Genomic DNA, 20,549 nt, shown 5'->3' with positions numbered 1-20,549 from the left:
CCTCCACCCCTCGGTTACAAGTACTGTGCTCACATTTCTGTTCTAAACATTGAGAAAGTACAAAATGATTAAAAGGTGTTGCATTATATTGCATTTCTGTACGCTATTAGTGAGATTTAGAGAAGGAAGCAATATTTTAGTCATCTTCCTCCTCCCTCCTTTCTTTGAGCCATGTTACTTCTAGTCTGGTTATTTTAGGAAATGGCTACTTTGCTTATATACCCAAAATAAGATTAATAGCTGTAAGTGCAATGTAATTCGCATTCCCACAAAGTACTCACATAAAGTTTAGAAGAGCAGACACACAATACACCAGAATTATTTTTACACCTTATCAAAAGCTGCCCTACCAAATCCTTCAAACTTATTTTTTCATGGTACACACTTCTGAATTAAGGCAAACATAGGGTGAGCAATTCACAGGAGTAATTCAATTATACCCAGCAGTGTAACCTGCCTGATGTCGGTGACTATTATCCTAGGCAAGCTTAAATGCATTGCATTTCCAATCCTCTGGTTCCATTGTGACATTGCTTTCTGTTAGTTGCCTTGGCTGCTAGTGCCAAAGAGGAAAGTCTCCTACTTGAAAATATAGTATAAAACTAGCCTGAAGGAGCAGGTCTCTATGTGCATTAATATGCAATAAAACACTTCAAGGTATGTTGTAAATGCACTGGTAGGTGCATTACAGCACTCAGGCTTGTGCCTAACAGCCTGCCTAAAAACACATCTATCACTAGGCTGAAAACGGACCCATTGAATGTTAGTTTAATGTAGATGGTTGTGGTTGTGCAAGAAGTAGCAGCTGTGAAATATGGAATACATTTCCTTGAGTTACAAAACTCTTTCCCCTAGAAGTGGAAATAAATTACACATTTCACAGCAATTCATGTTACAGTTCTCTCTTCCTCTCTCTCCTTATAAATACAAACCAAGAGCATTTATTTTTGTACTATTTACTTTTTTACCGTATTAAAATTGTAAAATTGAAATTGTGACAAAGGCGGACAGAAATGGGTGACCACATTGTGGCAGCTGAATTGATAATTGAAATTGATAGGTCATCAAGCATTTTAGGATTTTAAGAGGTGGATGCCATGTGACATAACTAGGGCTCCAAATACTTTTGGGGCCTCCGGAAGACATCTCCTCATCCCAGAGGGGAGAATTTGCGAGCAGTGGCCATTTCCCGCGCTGGCAAGGGGGCGTGTTCCACCCCCTGCCTTTGCCCGTCCTTTCTGCTGCACAAGCCCCATAGCCAGCCAATAGGACTTGCCGGGGGCGGCGCCAGGCTGCAGTCACCAGCCTGGGCACTGCCATCTTCCTCATTCTGCCCCTGCTCGCCGTCGGATTTCCCACCCTCCCTCCCTTTAGGTCTCGCTATGCTTCTGACCTTGCTATGGACTTCGGTTGGTCGCCTTGGTTGCCCAGGGGGCCTGGTAGGAGTGTTTTATCCATTTGGCAAGTTGGCACCGGCCTTTTTGTTTTTTCGCCTACCTCGTAGCCACTCGTCACAACTTCATGGTATTGGCAGTTAGGCATTGGAATACTCATTAGATGATGTAATATGTATTGTGGTTGGAGGTCAGGTTGTGGCCATCACCTGCCTCCTAAGGGTATCCCTTTAAAGGGATCCGGCGGTCGTGGATCCTGTCCGATGCCCTGCTGGTGGCTAGGGCCATGGCACAACCCCCGGTGACGTCAGGGGAAGCTTCCAGTTGAATTTGCATCAACAAGCTCCTCCCACTGGTTGTTAACCCAAAAGTGTTGCGCTCTTGTCCAATGCCTAAACCAATACCACTCACACACTGTAACCAATAAAGTTGTGGCCTTATTTTTCCCCTTAACCAAAATCATGTGTCCGTGTGTTTTATTTACTCCACGCGGGGGTGGGTTATCGACTCGCAAGTGAAAGGCATCAAATAAAGTGTTTCTAAGGTTGCAGGCAGCAAGGGATTTGGAGGCAACAGTGCCAGGAAGGTGTGTTTGTGGTTCATCATGGAGCAAGGAGACAAAAGTGAAGCAGGAGATGGCCCATAAATGATGGAGGCCTTTGGGACATTGAGTAGCAAGTGAATAATTTGCATTGGAGTTTTTGAAGCATGACAGGCAGAAGAGTTGAGAGAAATGGTGAGATAGTAGCTACAGTATATTAGAAGACAGGCGAGTGTGTTGCATTTCAATGGGGAGAAAAGTTAAAGCATTTCAGAATGGTGTGAAATAGGGAATCTAGAAATCTGTCTTTGGCCTTAACAAATAGGCTTCTTAAATTAGAAGAGAGTGCAGGAAAAATTGAAACTGGTAGGTTACTGGAGTGATCACAAAGCTCTATAGAGGCAGGACAGAAAGTAAGTGTGCACATTTCAAAGAACTGAAAACTTAACGACCAAAATTATTGAATCATTTCCCAATTATCTTCTGTATACTAGGCAGGCAAATATATAGTTTTAAAGAGCAGCAGCAGCTGAACTCACAGAGTCAGACCTTGGCTTCTATCATGTTCAGTGCAAATAAGTCCAATGTTAGGGTTGCCATATGTCCTCTTTTTCCAGGACACTTCCTCTTTTTCATGGGTAGAGTTGTCATAGTGATCCATAGTTAAAAGTAGAAGTTGGCAAATGTGACCTCTCTTTTAGTCTTCAAAATATGGTAGGGCTGCCAGACGTCTGGGTTTTTCCAGACACGTCCGGGAATCACTCAGAAAAATGGCATCCGGGCGGATTTTTGCCAGATTGACAAAATGTCTGGGAAGACCCAGACGTATGGCAAGTCGGGCTATCTTTTTAAGATCTTTTTAAAAATCAAAAGAAAGCCCCAATACAAACAGACATCTATATGACAACCCTATAAATATCAAGGTTTTACATGGGAATTAAAGGGAAACGACTTTTGTATAATATCTTTGAAAAGCACCTCAACATACGAAGTCTATTCAAGCATTTCTAATGGCAAGAGATGTTTGAAATACCTACTGCATTAGAGAGAACAGAGTGGGTTTTTCCTTTCTCTGAGAACTTGTACACTTTTACAGATAGGGCTGCTTTGTTGGTGGTCTTTACCAATTCTTGTTGGTTAACTATAATGTTGTTTCTTCAGGAAAGCCAATTTTCTGTGCCAGACCACTATACAAAACCATATATTATTATTTCAGGATGTCTGCAAATACCTTGCTGTGGGTGGGATTTCTTACAGTTCTGTGCAGACATGTTAGGCTGCCTCTTCTATTTTTATTTTATTTTCCATTTTCAGATAAATCCCTTGTTGCTACATAAGCATCAATTTCTAATTAAAAAATATGCTACTTAAACAGACGGTACTGGCACTATATGAACAAGAGCCAAACTTAAGTCCAAGCCTCCAGGTCACTTGGAGGCTGAATGTATTATGGAGATTAGACAGTATGGAAGCACTGCTGGCTGTAGCTGTGTAGGCAACTGGTTCCTTGCCAGATAAAAGCCAATATGCAGCAGCTGCTAGCAGAAGAAAATGTGAGAAAATGGCAGGTTATGAAAGAGAGAGCAAGTGGACTGATGAGATTCCAGTGGAAAAATTGTAAAAGGTCCCCCCCCCCCTATATGTAGTAGTCAGAAAATGCATTTGGACTACTGCTGAAATTTATTCTTTTCTTTTAAAAATATTTTTTGAAAGTTTTCAACGTAGCATAGAATAAAAACCAAACTAATCTAAAGAAAAAGAATAAAAGAAAAGAATAAAGACAAAACAAAGACAAAACAAAGCAGGAGAAGATGAGAAAAGAAAAAATGAATGCAAAAGCTCTATCACAATTATATCAAATCCTTTTTTCCATGCACAGAAAAGTAGACCTTTCCACCTCTTACCTGGGAGCATATCTTTCTTCCCCCAGCCTCCCACCCTTGGAGAGCCTTTCTACCCTGCCCCTCACACAGAGCCCCTCATCTTCTATCTATACACCTTCCTATGTATATTTTCACTAATCCAAAATAGGGAGCTTCTAAGAGGTAAAAATAAAAGCAGCTAGACAAAAAAGAAAGAAGAGGAGCTTCCGATTCTCTATTTGTCTATTATGTATAATAAAAATGATTCAAAATATTCAAAGCATTCACCACAGGATAACATAGAGCTGTATATTATATAGCTGCTTATCAATCTACCGGGCATAATTATTCCCCGGCATCTCAAATTCACCTTTTTCCACTCAAAAAGTTCAGAAATAATTCTTAATGTTTTGTTCTCCAAGATTGCCCTTTTCCAATCCAGTTTAATAAATTTCTCTCCAAGAATTCCATCTTAATAGTAGTCCTTTTTCTGCTTTTTCCAATTCTTTCCAACACCAGTCACCAGAGGCTTAGAAACTTCTTGTCTTGCAGTTGTCTCTGAACTAAATTGTCTTCTGCCCTCACCTCCTGTCTCCTCCGATCATAAAGTCCATCAGCAAACCAGCTTTCTTTGTGTGTTTGGTCTTTCAGGCATCTGCAAGGCCAATGTCTCCTGTAGCTGTCTGCACTCTTGAAACTCTCGTATGGCACGTCCTGGGCATTCTCTTGTTCAAGAATATTTTTCTTGAAATTTTATGCATTTTGGCTCTTAGTTCTACAAGCTGCTCATTCAATATTTGCCTTATGATTATCAGAAGGGCATTCAACCCTTCTGTGGCATAGTGGAGGGCGCAAAATTGTTAGGGGCGCAAAATTCCAACACCTAGTACAGCCTCAACACAGCTGCACACTTCCGTTGCTGGGCTCCATTGAAAATATGTTCTCCATGCAAACCATGAAGTGACCTCTCCAAACAATGGAGAGTTGAATACACATGTGTACTCAATTTGTTTCCCTCCCTCCCACGCCCCCCCCCCCACAGCCCTGGGCATTGGCAACCCAAACTACGCCATTCAACAATATTTTTGCCATGTTTCTGTTGGTGTTCTATCTTTGTTGGTGTTTCCGTTTGTTACTTTTTCCCAGGACTTAGTTATGTTTATACATTCTTCCTTCAGATAAGTACAGGCATATATATATATATATATATATATATATATATATATATATATATGAATTTCTTGATTTACAAAGGTATGTGCAATGTCTCTCTCGTATTTTTTCCATGTAACATTTTTACAAATCAGTTTTGGTTGTTGAAACATTAGGAAGAAAAGGGGGAAAGAGGTGGGTGAGATGGGGAGATGGTTGGGGTGGGGGTGACAATGTTTATATTTTACTTAATCTAGGTATGGTACAGGCTTCTATTTTATCTTGGTTATTTTAATCATCACATAATTATCTATGTCAATGGGAGCACGGGCAGCACGGGCAGTCTGTCATATTCCTTTCTGGAAGTCCTGACTACTGCCGAAATTTCTTCAGGATTCACACTGAGATGTCCATTTCTGGAAAAGAAAAAAACTATGATTCCAAAAAGCTTTGCTGCTTTTTCTTCTGGGAAGGAATTAGCTTGCCCCCTTTCCCCATGGTAATACTAAGTGGGTGGATGTTTTTAAATAAAGCAAACAAATTTGTAGTATACCTGTATCATAATGTTATTTTGCATTGAAATAAATGCATTCTTTTTTGCAAAATACTATGCTAATCTTGAAACTTTTAAGGAATGATCACAATTACTTCTTAAAGTTTTAGATTCTTAATTCTCATTTTAAAAGCAAGGTGGCATCACACAATTTGAATCTTCCTAGTTGAAAGTGTTTGTTGATCTAAGACCCTAAAGCATGGACTCAAGGAAATAATTTGTCCTTAAGCACTTAACCAGCAGTCTTGTTTCATGTTCCAATATGATAACAAAAGTATGTATGCTTCATTTGTACAATAATTGTCTCTTTTATTAAACATCTGATGCCTGTGTGCCCTTTTGCTCTGAAGTCCACTGATTAACTGATGATATCTTCACTTGTGCTCAAAGCCTAGGGGCAATTAACTGATTAAAACTGTTTTCATATCATGAAAAACATAACTGTTCACGTTTTAGTTTTGGGATATGAACTGAGTTTCTTTGTATGTTTTTTGGGGTGGCTGTGATTCAGACAGATCAGCTTTGAATAATGTCATTAAAATCTGAGACATTAGTCACATTGTCATTTCCATATTATAAATGTAAAAAAATATGGGAGCAGTCATGTGTCTGTGGATATTACAGTAACCAGAGTAGAATCCCTGCTTCTTTGGGTAGGAGAAAGCATTTTGGATAGGGTGGTCACATATACATCATTGAAAAAGAGAAAATGCATCACCAAAGAAGCATACATCTCTGCATATATGTATAGGCACAAATTTTGAAATAAAAATATAATAGAAATAGAAACATAGATGTAAAGTCCTGCATTACTGCTCAATCTGCTGTCTGGATCCAAACCCTGCTCCCTATTCTTAGGATTCTCTATATTTAAACTTAACTTGGAATCATGGAAGCATAGAGTTTAAGGGCTAGACAGTCATTCACATAGAAGACAGAGGTGTGTCCTCTCAATTTCGTTTTATTTTTAAGGAGTAGGAAACATGGCTCTCAACATTTAACAAAAATAAACTAAAAACCCAGTTCTGTCTTTTTATTAAAAAGTCTCCGGTTTCAAAAATTTGAAAAATAAATAGGAAAATATTACTGCCCCCCACATCCCCAAATTTGTAATCTGCTTGGATAAATAGTTTTCAGTCTTGTCCAATTAGGCCTGCATTACCTTCATCCCGCATGATGCTACCTTCCATTTAAAAACAAGAAAAACAAAAAACCACCCACCTTCATATTTCATTTCTTCTGCAGTGGAGCAGCTTCTTCCTTCTGTTCCTGCACTGACAGCTGAAAACAATTGATTTCACTCAGATTTCATTGCTTTTTAGTATTTCCCTTACCCGCCTTCTCTTTGCCTTCAGTGTTTTGTTTTTTTCAACTTCTGCATCCTCCATCTTTGCTATCTAAAAGCTTTCTTTTGGTGAACTTGTAACAACTTAACTCTTGTGCAGTTCTTCAGTGACAATTGGTTTTATTTTTCAGAAAATAACCCTTTTAGACATTATTTATGGAATATTACAGCTTCAGTGAAACACTGCTCTACCTTTTGAACTGCATTGCTGAAGTGCTGTGCTGGTTTCTGAACATAATTGTTAGGCAAATTACACAGGTGGACCAAGCATCTAGGTTATTGTCTGATTATTCTTTTCCCTTCATGTGTTTGCATTTCTGGGAGCAGGATTTGTAGAATTTTGTAATCTGAAAAGAGGTTTGGATGGGGTGGAGATGTCCCATTGCCAGAGTGAAGGGCCCTGCTGCACCTGCTGAAACTGCGAGCAGGCAGAAGCTACTCGTGACAGTATACTCACTGGCAGTATATAAGACACTTGAAACATGGCATGTATGGAGCAGGGATGGGCATAAAGCTGAGCCAGCCAAGCATCCATTGGATCCTAAACTAACCTGGAGCTAGCACAAACAATATCAGCAGAAATACTGCCCACCCACCTTTCTCTCTGGCTGGCAATAGCAGCAGTAGCTTTGCCGTTCCATTCAGCCTCGCTGCTCCCAGATGGGAGTTTGGATTCCACCATCATTGTTGGTTGTATTCATCATTAGAGTTAGCAGGTATATTCCAGATAGTGCACTAGTGAGGATAAACTTTTGGTAAATTGAAAGAATCTAAATCACCAGACTTTCACACCAAGAGAGAATTTTTAAGGGTCTATCCATTTTAATTTGCTGGAATGTCTGGATCATACTTAGGATTGCTCAGCACTGAGAGTGTAATCAAAACTCCCAGCTAGGAACAGTGAGGCTGAATGGATTCTGTGGCATGCCCGTTTAGTTGAGATTGGACAGGCCCATTTCCTGTTGAATTTCAGGTACCTGACAAGGACCTTACTACTTCAGCAGGCATTTAATAAAGTTTTGTGAATTATTGTGATTCATTTTACAATTTTATGTATACTTTTTAGATACTACAGTAATTAAGTGTTGTATAAATACATTAAATAAATATGTGGGGAGGCAAACATCTCCTCAGGGTATGACTGAAGTTCACTGATGGTCAGAACTGTGGCCTGCCCATCTCCCTGGTACTCTGAATACACAGGCAGTAGGTGTCTGCTTCCACACTGAATTATAATTTGTATATTCTGGGGACAGGCTCCACCCCAAGACAGACTATCATATCCCTTTTTTAATTTAGTTTACTTAGCTATATTTTATTAAGCATGAAGTTCTCTGGTTAATCCTTTTAGGAGATGTTGGTCTAACAGAAGGGGAGGCATGACAAAATGGGAAAGTGCCACCCTGTGCCTGCCCCTGTCACCCCCATCAAAGCCTTGCTTACCAGGGGCGTGGGGCAGTGGCTTCTAGTTTCAAGTGAGAACTCCTAGAGCCCTGCAAGAACTTGCAAGAGCTCACAGGGCTCTTGCCAGGTCTCACGAGAACCTTGAAGTTGCCGTCACTACTCACTTCTATGGCAGGGGCACCCTGTGGCCTTATTAATGATTGACTAGAAACACCAAGGAAGTCACTGTCAGTATATCAGTCACATATAGATCCAAGCTTGGTAATTCCTATTTGAAGTTGACTCTTGGCATCCTTTGGTATTGTGTATATTTTGTATCAGAGATGTCTAAGAAGAAAATTCACACTAAAAAGCTAGGCATTTCAAACAGATACTGCCAAGAAAAGGGTTCAATAAAGCCCATAGGTTATTCTTCAGCATAGAGTCTTTGAGGAGCTTGGGGGCACTGACTCAGAGATTCACCTCTTCTTTCGCTCTCAGAATGGGTAATAACGAAGCTGAACTATTTCGAAACAAGCCAAGCTGAAAGGTCAGTCCCTAACTATTTCCCTCAGTCTGCTCCAATTTAGAAGCACGGCAGACTAGGCTCCATACATGCAGTGTTTGCTTCAGTGGAATCCTTTCCTGTACTGCTTCATTCCACTGACTTTTCACTTGGAACACTGTGGATAATTGGTGAATCATTCCGTAGAAGAAAATTCCTTCCCCACTTTCAAATCTCTGTATCACAAAGTGCTTTTGAAATTTCCAAACTCAGTGGGGAACTAGGCTGTTTTTCAGGGAAAATAAGATAACTGCCCCACTGTCTGTATTTAAGCCTTTAGCTGTACCTAAAGGGCTCACTGGATCTTAGCCATGGACAAAAGAACCACTGAGTGAATGTAATTTATGGAATGCAACTGGTCTTATACTAGTACTGGGAGGTTGCGCTTGGAAATTCATCTGGAACGAGGCCTCAGCACAGGGTTTTTCAAAACCAGATTTCCCAACTGCACAAATTCCCCATCAGATACTCCACCCTAAAAAGCCAAAATGAACACAAAGTATTCTTTGCACCTTGTTTACATCCTGTATCAGTGGTGGCTTCTCCACAGGAATCATTATCGACTGTGCAATAATTAGCAGGACAATCCAATGGCCCTTGCATTGAGGTAAACTCCAACTCAATGGCACACTGTTGCAAGGGCTACTGGGTCATCCTGAAAGTTATCTGTCTAGTCCTGCTGCCTCATCAACTTCGTGCTGCCAACATTGGTGTCTCTCAAATACCTGATTTCTCCAGTTTTCACCAAGCATGCCTGTTAAGCACAGCTCAGCTGCTGGCTTAAACTGGTCCATTTTATGCCATAGTCAATAGCATAGCTGTCAACCTTCCTTTTTCTTGCATTGGGAAACGGCCATAACTGTCAACCTTCCCTTTCTTTGCAGTGGGAAACGGCGCTGGAATAAGGGAATTTCCCGCAAAAAAGGGAAAGTTGACAGCTATGGTCAATAGGACCTGCTCTGCAGACTTTTAATGCTGATTGCTGTTAACTCACAGAAGAAACAGGACAACTCCTGACACCATAGGGTATTATTATTTGGGTGTCTTCTTGTCCAGCCCTTCAGCAGAACTTAGCCCTGCTTCTACTAAGTTCTTATAGTGAAGATTCACTGTTCATTCTATCTCAGTTTAGAAAAATATTGTAGGATCAGTACAAACTCTTTCTTAAGAGCCTGCAGGTTTCCTTATCCTTCCTTCTCCTACCCTTTCTATTTCAATTTATAGCAGCTGCAGCTGCTCAGAGAGTCCCAACAAACTGAACTAGGTAGACCAAAGCATTTGAGACCTGCCAAAACAAAAGGACAGTGAGATATAAGTTTATGTTCCAACCTATTTTGATAGTGCCACGTCTACTAACATCCAAGTAGATGTACTGAAATATATGCTGGTTATCTGAAAAACACCTTCCTCTGAGACAAATCTACTGATATTTGGCCTAAAATGAATTTTTTAAAAAATCCATAACAAAGCAATAAACTCTGCACAAGTTGCTTCTTCCTCCAGATGGCTCAGTGGAGTCAAAGCATAGTCAGATATGTAGAGTCTGCTCTAAACTCAGCAGGATGGTCTGCTCAGTTCCTTCTGCCAGAGTATTTTTATTGTATTCAGAATCAAGTTGCAACCCAATGAAACTCTTTTAGAGGGATTCTAGAGAGTCTATTTTAGACTCAGTCCAGGCCTGTGATTAGTCTAGTCAATCTGAAAAGCCTGACTAGAAGATGGAGGAGGTTAGTGAGCAAAGCCAAAATGGTAATAGTTCTCTGGACTAAGTGGGACCCCAGACTAGTTGCCTTGCATTGGCTGCTGAAGAAGAAACATAGGGTGTGAGATTGGCCTAAGGTGCAATAACAGAAGCACTTGAAGGGTATTTACAAATATGTGACAAAGTGTTACTTGCCTGAGGGTGAAGCAGAGAAGGTTGCAGCCAAAAGGAAGGTGTTTTGATCTGGTTTTCAGCTATTTAAGCATGGGAACTGAGCACATTCTACCCCTCTATAATTTAGGTACACATTGTCCCTGACATTGCCTGTTACACTTACAGACACACCTAATGTGTCTAGTTTCCCCATCCATTTTTCCAACTGCACATTAGCTACACATTTCCAACCATCTACAGGTGAAACTCAAAAAATTAGAATATCGTGGAAAAGTCCATTTATGTAAGCAATTGTTTTCATTAGCTACTGGAGTTTAATATATGAGATAGACTCATGACATGCAAAGCGAGATATGTCAAGCCTTTATTTGTTATAATTGTGATGATTATGACGCACAACTGATGAAAACCCCAAAGTTGAAATTGTTAATTTGGTGTTCTCATCAGCTGTACGCCATAATCATCACAATTATAACAAATAAAGGCTTGACATATCTTGCTTTGAATGTCGTCATGAGTCTGTCTCATTTATTAGTTTCACCTTTTAAGTTGAATTACTGAAAGAAATGAACCTTTCCACAATATTCTAATTTTTCAAGTTTCACCTGTATATTTCCCAACTGTGCACAAAAAGATCCCTGCCTCAGCAACAGAAAAGCTAAAGAATAGGGAGAGAAGATAGCTAAAGTAAGTGACTTAGAAAAGAGAGGATGAGCAGGACTGATAGATGTGGTAACAGTGGGCTAGATGGTCTATAAGCCTGGTTCATTTGTGCTCAGCAAGCACCGGAATACAGCTTTGAGGAAAGGCCATGACTTAGTGGTAGAATGCATTCTTTGGAGCCAAAAGGCCCTAGATTCAGTCTGTGGGATCTCCCAAGTAGATCAGGAAGAGACTTTTGTTTGAAAATGTGGAAAACTACTGGTGTATGGTATATACAAATATTGAGGCAGATGGACCAATTTTCAGACTTAATAGAAGGCAGCTTCATATGCTCTTATATGTTTAATGAAAAATGCATCCAAATACACTTTCCCATCCACATTATGTTGTGATTAGTCTAGCTATAAGCAACTGGATCGGGGAAGGGAGTTGGCCTGATTTACCATTTTTACACCCTTGTCATTGCAAAAATCATTTCAGAAAGGGATGCAAAAAATAACCAAGTTTTATATCATGTTTTTATTAGCTTAGGATTAGAATGAGAAATAGGATCATGCTAGTTAAAGTTGCTATTTAGGAGGGTGATCACCCATTTGCAGTACAAGGAAACAATCAATCCTTATAATAACCAGGAATATTTGTGGTCTAAAATGGATAGTCTTATGGACTAAGTAATAGAAATGAAATGAGATTTAATAATACAAATTAGAAGAATATTAAAACAAAGTCTTTGGGGGCCCTTGGGAGCTAATAATGAGCATTTTTGTTATCTGCTGGGAACTGGAAGCTGGGAGCAACAGGAAAAGAGGAGACCCAGGGTCTTGGTTAATCACAAAGGATTATAAGCTATTAATGTTATTGCATTGTAAAAAAAAAAAGCAACAACTACATTTCTATGATGTGTAGAAATTGGAAAATATTAATACCTCTGTTTAAGGTGCTTGTATCTTTTTCCAAACAGTGTCAAGCAATTCAGGAGTGGGGGAAATGTCCCGCAATCTTTCTGCATTCCTTTAGCACCTAAATTCTGGACATGTCTGGTTAATTGGAAAATCTTGATTACTGACTTCATGTAATAGGCAGTGAATTGTTTATAGCAAACCAGCTGCTACAAAACCTGTATTGGGACCAAATTTGTGGCATTGGTGGTATGACAATGACTTGATAGTGCTGGGCCAATTTTCTTACCAGTCAGGTAGGATTTTGATACTAAACTACTTATTTGACTTGTTGTTCGCCCCAAATGAGAAATATCAATTAATAAATGTAAAATCTAGTCATGTTGTTCCTACATGATATGGCTTCCTAAAACTTAAGATAGTATGTAATTTTCACTTGGGACTGCAACTGTCACAAATGCAGCAAAATCTAAGTATTTCTGCATAGGCATGCCCCTTATGTATGCCTCCACAGATCTGTTTGCTAAGAAGAGGGTCCCTCCTCAGTGCCACAAGAACCTCTTCTTCCCATCTCCCTATTTGGGGGAGAGGTAGAGGTTTCTTATGTTATACAGCTGAACTCTAGAGCAAGCAGAAGTGATTTTGCTACCTCAGGAACCCAGAGTATTAAAAAGAAATTCACCTCACTATTCCATGCCCCTGAGCTTTGAAGTAGATAGAAGTAGTGTGAGAGACCTGCCACTTCTAAAGCTCAGCATAACATGAGAGAGGCTCATGCTTCTCTCCACCAAATCATCTTCCATGCACAAATGATGTGGTGGATTCAATGGTGACCACTATTTATTGCTTACCTGGTAACCCAAAGCAAAATTTGTGGACCCCTAATAAAACAACTTCTTGGAACAATCCCCCTCCCCATAAGATGGTAATCTGACACTGAAAGCCTTGAGCTATCCTTTGTCAACAAATGCTGTATTGCAGCATTATTTAATCACATTTGTTCTCAATTTCTATGCAGAGCAACCCCAACTTGCAAATCTTTATTTACCCCACATAATTGTTTCTACTCTTTTCCAACATCCAGCTTACTAAATTAAAATTTACCTTGTGGTCATATAAGCAATAAGCAAAATTGAATGTGAGCTGGCTCCTAAATAACAGCACCCTATCAGCAAAATTTATACAGCATGCAGGAGAGGACCTTCTCCATGGGGATGCCCTGTATGTGGAAAACCATCCCGTCAGATGTCTGGCTGGCACTGCTCCTGTTTATTTTCCAGTACCAGCTTAATATATGGCTGATTTGTTCAACCATTCATGGATTATTAATTGTTCAGTTTAGAATTGCAACCATTCCTTAGTTATGCTGTTCATTGATTTTACTTGCTTTCTTGCTAGTATTAATTGAAATGATAGCTTGTTTTTATTGCAATTTTATTGTACCCCGCCTTGGAATCATTACTATGATGACAGGTCATAAATACTCTAAAGAAACTATATATGTGGTTGCAGTTTCAATTTCTCCTGGGCAGTTAGTGGACTCATTATAAAATTTAAGAAAGAGGGGTAACGTCAAGGATGTGGTCAGTTATTTAAAATATGTGAAGTTCCTTTGTCATCTCCACAACTCTCTGCAAAGTGCACCTCTCCACTTTGCCTATTCCAGACTTCCTCAAACTCGGCCCTCCAGATGTTTTGATACTACAGTTCCCATCATCCCTGACCACTGGTCCTGCTAGCTAAGGATCATGGGAGTTGTAGGCCAAAAACATCTGGAGGGCCAAGTTTGAGGAAGCCTGACCTATTCCTTCTCCCAATTTTCGTTCCCTTCTTAAATTCCTCTCTCTGCCGCTTTCCTTTTTTCATCATTTTACTCTGCTACTCTTTCTTCCACTACTACCCCATGACAGCCTCCTGCTTCCTTTTCAGAGCCCTTTTTAGGACCCTACTTCTTTTCCCCCTCTCTAGGTTTTTGTATCTGCCCTATTTCTGTGTAGGATCAGAGCAGTGCAGCCAATGGTATCTACATATTTCTGTCTTCCCTGACCCTTAGTGACATTAGGGAAGCTTCTTGTTATTTAGTGCAATACAGATGTTCACGAGATGGAAAAAATATTTTCCACTCTAGAGTACTGACACAAAATGGAGTTTATCATCAAAATCATGATGCAGACTTAAAAAGAAACTAGTTTTATATTCTAGATATTATATCTCCAGTGTTACTATTTATTTTACTATTTCATCTTCAACCAACAAGATTGAAAACAACAAAAACAACCACAACATTTTACTTGCATGACAAGGAGTTCGGAGACACACACATGCTAATTGGCTTGATCCTCATTATTTGAAATTAAAATGTCATACTTTCCTTGGGAGAAGGTGATGTTGCCCTGGTACTTGATAGCCAAATTAAAATAATTGGGTCGTTTTAATTTTGCCTGTATATATTTTATAACTGATTGGATAATAAATTTCTTAATACTTCAGTTTTATTTGGGAATAATATAACTTCAATGTGGTTATGACTGGAATTTTTTCTAGCTTTTGGGGTTTCTTTGTTACTGATATTGCTTTAATTAGTTTAATAATAGTGAATCACATCTTTACTTTAAAGTGGACTCTGACTTTATTATTTATTTTACATCTTTCATATAGAATATTGATGAACAATATCTTTAGTCAGGTAATATTTTGAAATATTTGAGAATTATTGTGGTCATATTTAGTTTCTCTAAAGGACACAGATCTAAAACAGAACCTTCCCAATAGGCTTAAATGTGTGTATAATATATAAATAATATAGAATAGGAAACTATGAAAGGAGATGGATGTTTGAAAATGGACCCCACTAAGGGGTGGGGGTGGGGGTGAATGTAGTGGAGACATTCTGAATTGGCAAGAGCCAAGACCAACATGCAGAATATTATAGCAGCTGAGATGAGGTGCTGTTGCATGAGCAAGAGGAGAGTCAGGATAAATATCATGGGTTTACAATTGTCTGTGTTGCAGTCCTTTAATCTAGTTACGCAGGCATGTCCAGATGGCAGCTGCTTGCTGCGTTGGTGGAAGAAACTGTCTGGAGAAAGGCAGGTCCTCATATTCTTCTGTGCTCCAAGTAGGATTCAGCTGTATGGGCTACTCACCCTTCCTTAAGACCCATGTTGGGACTGGTTTGAGACACAGGTTGAACGCTGTGTACATACCTGGCATGCAGTAAAGGAAAAGGGCTGTAGCTAAGTATGGAGCATGGAGAGGGCCCCATGTTCCTGGCATCTCCATATAGGACTAGTAAATATCTATTTCTCAAACATTGGAGAATGCTAGTCAGGTTCCTATACTTCCTATGTTCCTGTAGTGATGGAAATTTGATGAATATTCATAAAGTTGTGTTTCATCCAGGTAATGTAGGAAATAGCTGTGCTGAAACATTACATTTGATAGACCTTTTCAAACAAAATAAGGACACATCTAATCAGATTTTTTTTAAAAAAAATGCACCTGGAAATGGTGTGTTGTCGTTTCTAGGACCGTGGGCCGGAGCATTGTGCATTTTTAAAACTGCAAAGCCCTTTAAAGCTGTTGTACGCGTATATTTTTACTGGGCTTTTTAGATACTGTACTGTACTGCAGTATTGTAATGCAGTTTTGTACTTTGGCTTGTGAGCAAAGCAGATGGGTGTTTATGGTGCAGAGTATAGAATTTAGAAATAACTGTGGAAAGGGGACAAAAGTGAAATTCCATGTGTGAACACAGTAACTCTTCAACAAACTGTGCACAATGAGTAAAGACAAACAAACAAAAAACCTTGTCTTCCTTTACACATAATAAATTCAGTGGAGGTAGCTTGAATTTCTTCACAGGAGAGACTTGTGCAAACTGCTTGCCCAAGAAAAATGGCTAGTGTGAGGTCTCTGGATCATTACCTCCCTGCATTCTGGCCCAAATATTCCATCATCTTCTGGATAGATGCGTGTGTCATTAATGCTAATGAGAATTAAGCACACATGGAAAAGGCAAGTGGACCCCATCCTTTCACGCATTCTGCATTCCTTTGCAATGCAAAACCTGGAAGTCCTTGATCGCTGCTGGATGTGTGAAAATGCTGCAGGACCATAGAAGCTCGCAACATGTTTGTATTAATCACATCTCGTTATGGCTGTCTCCATCTCGACTGGAAAGCTACACCCGAGAGGCATCGTTTTAAGAACTGACAGTCGTGTGGCATGTTCCTTCCTATCCCCCGTTTCAGGGACTTCTCCGAGGCACGCAAATGTGGAGAGCAGAACGGGCTGCTACAATTTCAGTCTTGTCAGGATAAAGACTCTTTCCCGACAGTCCAGGAATTGAAGCGCTCGGAAGGAAGTAAATCTTTCCATCTAGACGTATAACGCACACTCGGGGATTTTTTTATTGTTTTTTTTAAGCGCCCGTCATTATCAGCCAGATTTTATGCTCTTATTTTTTTTTTTGAACTGCCATAAATAATATATAATAACTCCTTTCCAAATCTTTAAGGCTTAATGTGCTGTCTTTGGAAAAGCTACTGTTTTGATGCTGCTCGTCAGCTTGGCAGCCTAGGCTGGCGAGTGTGTGTGTGCAATACGTTGGGGGGGGGGAGGCACTCTGGCGTGGTACGTGCCGGGAACAGCGACAGAGCGCGAGACATTTGTGGCCATCAGAAGTGATTTAAGAATCGCCCGAGGAAGCGGGAGGCTCTGGCGAGCCGCGGCCTCGCAAGGGTTAAGGGACGCCTCGCCCGCCCTCCTCCCCCCGCCTGGGTGTAAACAGAGGAGCCTCAGCCTATCATGTCTGATTGCTGCTCGGTGCCTGAAGAGAAAGCCAGGCTCGGTAACATGATACATTATAGGCTGATTCAACTTGGAAGCGCTGCGCTCGGCTCGTCACGACCAGACAGCGGAATCGCCACGGAAAGGTGGGTGACTGCGAAGCAACCCTGTTGACCTTACAAGCCGAGACGGGATAAAGTGCGATTTCTCACCTCGAGTGGAGCCACTTAGAAATATTTCAGGCAGAACCGCGAGCGCTGCTCTAGGTAAATGTAGCGGGGTTTTCCTCGCTCTGCTGCTGCTGCTGCTGCTTTTCTGTGTTGCTTGCTCCGGTACGGCGTTGGAATGGGAGGGAGGAGGCTCCGCTTCTCTTTGAATCGGTGCGGAGAGGCTATGCTGGCTTTTGAAACGAGGTGGCTTTTTTTTTAACCCCTCAAGGGCTGAAGGGAGAGCTGGCGAAGGCACAGGCTTAACTTTGCAGATCGCTCTGCCTGCCAGATGCTGTTGCAAGGAGCTGTTCTCTTGCGAGTGAGCCTATTGTCCTTAACAGCACTTTAAATTTCATTCATGTGCGAGCATGGGGTTCCGTCTCCCTAGATAGAAATTCACAGTAATTCCTTTCGAGCTTCAGGAGTACCACGTTTCGCCATCCTTGCCTTTTGATGTAGCTAAGATTTTACGCAGGACTCCTCCAGGCTTTTGGACTTGATTAGTGCAAATCTACCGTGGCATTCTTAAAGGGCAGGGTATAAAATATTTCTAATTACGGAATCACCCGCTTGTGAGAATAGCAGACCTCATGTATGGCATTGGTTAGCAGACAGGCTTTTCTTTAAAAACAAAGTCCATAACCACAGAGCTAACTTTATAACTGCAAATGTAGTGTAGCTTAAAACAGCATGAAAGCAGGCTGGATTGATTTAGAAATAATTGTTAAATGTTTCCTGTAAACTCAGGATTACTCTTTGACATTTATTACGGTATCTGGAAAAAATAAGGCATATCAGAGTTGCTGTAAACAGTTGCAAATTCCAGTGCTTTTTATTTATAATTATAGCTCCTTTTCTTTCATATAACTAATACATGATATACACAGAATATATGACTGTGTTACAAAGTCATTCTGTGTTCTTAGAGCTTAATATAATCAAATTCATTGCCTAAAGATGGTGTAGTTGAAGATTTGATCCCTTTCCACTGAAGTGGAAATACTTTCAGTAATTGAAAGCAGATTCATGTCTGGAGTTCTACAAGCCAAGGTTTTCATTTTCAAAAATAAACCTTTTGTTCTCCAACTTTAAATGTTTGAGTGAAGCATCCAGAGACCACTGTTTGCTATTTGTCTAATGTGCTAGTTGAGAGCTATTGGAAATACTTTAAGGAAAATGTTTATTAGAATTCCACTTATTTTGGACAATTCTTGGGTTTAGCTTCACTATATATAACATGTTAAAATACAGAATGTTTTTTTATGAATTCTGTTTTTTACATGCACATTCCATATTACATGCACATTGTGTTTTTACATAAGCATACAGTGGTGGCAGTTAATACGTTTCTTCAACCTTTAATATAGCTAATACTTCAAGCTGATTTCAAAATTGAAATGCGGACTGGATCTTGAGGAACTTTGAAGGGATAGTGGTCTATCTCACCAAACAAACCTGGACAGCTTCTCTTTGTTAACTTTGTTTCTGTTTTCTGGCTATCATCTTCAAAAAAATTCTTTCAAGAATGCTTTTAGTCAATTCAGGAATACAGTAGTTGGGTGGGAAATAGACGTTGCTGACCTTCAGGCAAAGACGGATCTGCTACTGACCTGGTCAGGAATTTGGAAAGTAGGAAGACAAGGGAAATAAATAGTAGGACCTGCCTTAACACTGAAGGCCCTTTAAACAGCAAAATAAATTGACTGAAATTATGTGAGAAAAGTCCTCAAGGATTGGAACATCCAGCACTGCAAACATACCTGTATATATCTTGTACTGCATACACAGCATATCATTTGTATTGATTGCCTAGTGGAATGAGTCAGTGTTACCTTTTGATCTTTTTACAGACTGCCATTAAGGTGAGTCAGTAAATTTGCATATTTATATTAATGATAATGTAATTGCTCCTAAAAACCATGGGGTGGCCTGTCTTGTTCAATTTTTGTAGATTTTTGAAATTACTTTGCAAAACTGTTGGAAACTATAAGACACTCAGATGTATATATGTTCCTTCCACATTTTTTGATGTTTATAATATATTAAGTAAGGCTATTATACTTTTTTAAAAAAAATTACTTGGCTCGTTTCAGAAAGATGATTGGGCTAATTGTTATATAGTACAGTTTCCTTTTGCAGATAATTTCATAAATTAGCAATTCACATTGCAAATCTCTACAATTTTGAGGGGGAAGCGTATGTAGATCTTTTACTTAATTAGCTGTTGGTTATTATTACGGCAACACTAAAAGTTTTTGTTTCTTTTCTTCTCCAGTTCATATTTGGACACAGAAATTTAAAGTAATTTCAGTTTAAAGTGGAAAGAATTTCTCTTTTGAAGTGATAGTAGTTGTCTAAATACAGTGATCCTGATAATTAATGGTGTATGACAGATTACATGCTTTATGCCAGGTATTCAGTTCTTTAGAAGATTCACAAGAGAAGGGTTGCTAAGCACCCATCACTACTGCAAGTAATGTAAAATGACCCAAATTAAAGAACCTATTCAGAGCTGTATTTTTGCATTTGCTGAAGTGCATTTCAAAAGATTTAACAAGACTTACACAATTAGCTGAAAAAAGACCCCTTTTCAGCTAAGATCAGCAATTAAAGGATCAGAATACAGAACTTCACATTTTGTTTATAACTTTTCCTTTTCCTTTTCAGCCCATTCTTTGAACTAAACAATGGTGACTAGCAAATTTAACCAACCTTCCTGGAAATAAATGCTGATGCCGTGTATATACAGAATACGATAGCCAGAATTCGTTTCCTCTGAATGGGAATTTGGGAACTTTGTTTTCCCTTTCACTGTAGAACAGTTTTTTATGAGCACAGCCCACTGTAAAGTCTTTCTGAGACCAGTTTGAGCCCCAATGAAATGAATAAGAGCAGCTCAAGTACAAGAGTAGAAGGAGTGACTGGAGAGTTGCATCTTGTTTTTGCAGCAACATACAAGCCCATTATTTTATTAAGGGCTCCATTTAAATATTTCTATACAGAGAAATATGTACAAATTGCAAATGAATTGCACTACAGCTTTAGTTTAAAGGCCTGTTGATGGAAAATTTTGATTATATTTGTTTCCCAACCTTTTTTAGGCATGCGTCCTAATGAGCCTCCTTTTTCTGAAAATAGGAAACTGAATGGAACCAATTCAATGGTTGGATTATAAATATTCACAGTATTTCAAGCAAATTTAATTAACCTTTCAAGTTTTCATTACTTTCTAAGTACATGAAGTAACAGTGCATATTTACTTTTTTTGGAGAGAGGTCTGTGCATCAAAATGGCCAGATGGAAAATTTAGAGTTTT

The 20,549-nt window shown here is 39.5% G+C and overlaps 1 protein-coding gene across 11 annotated transcripts in view; it reads left to right on the top strand.

Annotated features, from left to right (window-relative positions):
- The window catches only part of TENM3 (teneurin transmembrane protein 3), a 399,040-nt gene that overhangs the window by 149,360 nt on the left and 229,131 nt on the right, over positions 1-20,549 (top strand). The window contains exon 1 of one of the 11 annotated variants that reach the window (XM_033160990.1): positions 17,143-17,290. The exons of the other annotated variants lie outside the window; for them this stretch is intronic. The gene's annotated coding sequence lies outside the window, so the exon portion shown is untranslated. Of the gene's footprint in view, positions 1-17,142; positions 17,291-20,549 lie in introns of those variants that run through there. 11 annotated transcript variants of the gene reach the window in all.

The sequence above is a fragment of the Lacerta agilis genome, chromosome 9 (genome assembly GCF_009819535.1).
Source record: "Lacerta agilis isolate rLacAgi1 chromosome 9, rLacAgi1.pri, whole genome shotgun sequence".
NCBI lineage: Eukaryota > Metazoa > Chordata > Lepidosauria > Squamata > Lacertidae > Lacerta > Lacerta agilis.
The sequence above is the reverse complement of the archived record's forward strand: the minus strand, read 5'-3'. Positions and strand labels throughout refer to the sequence as shown.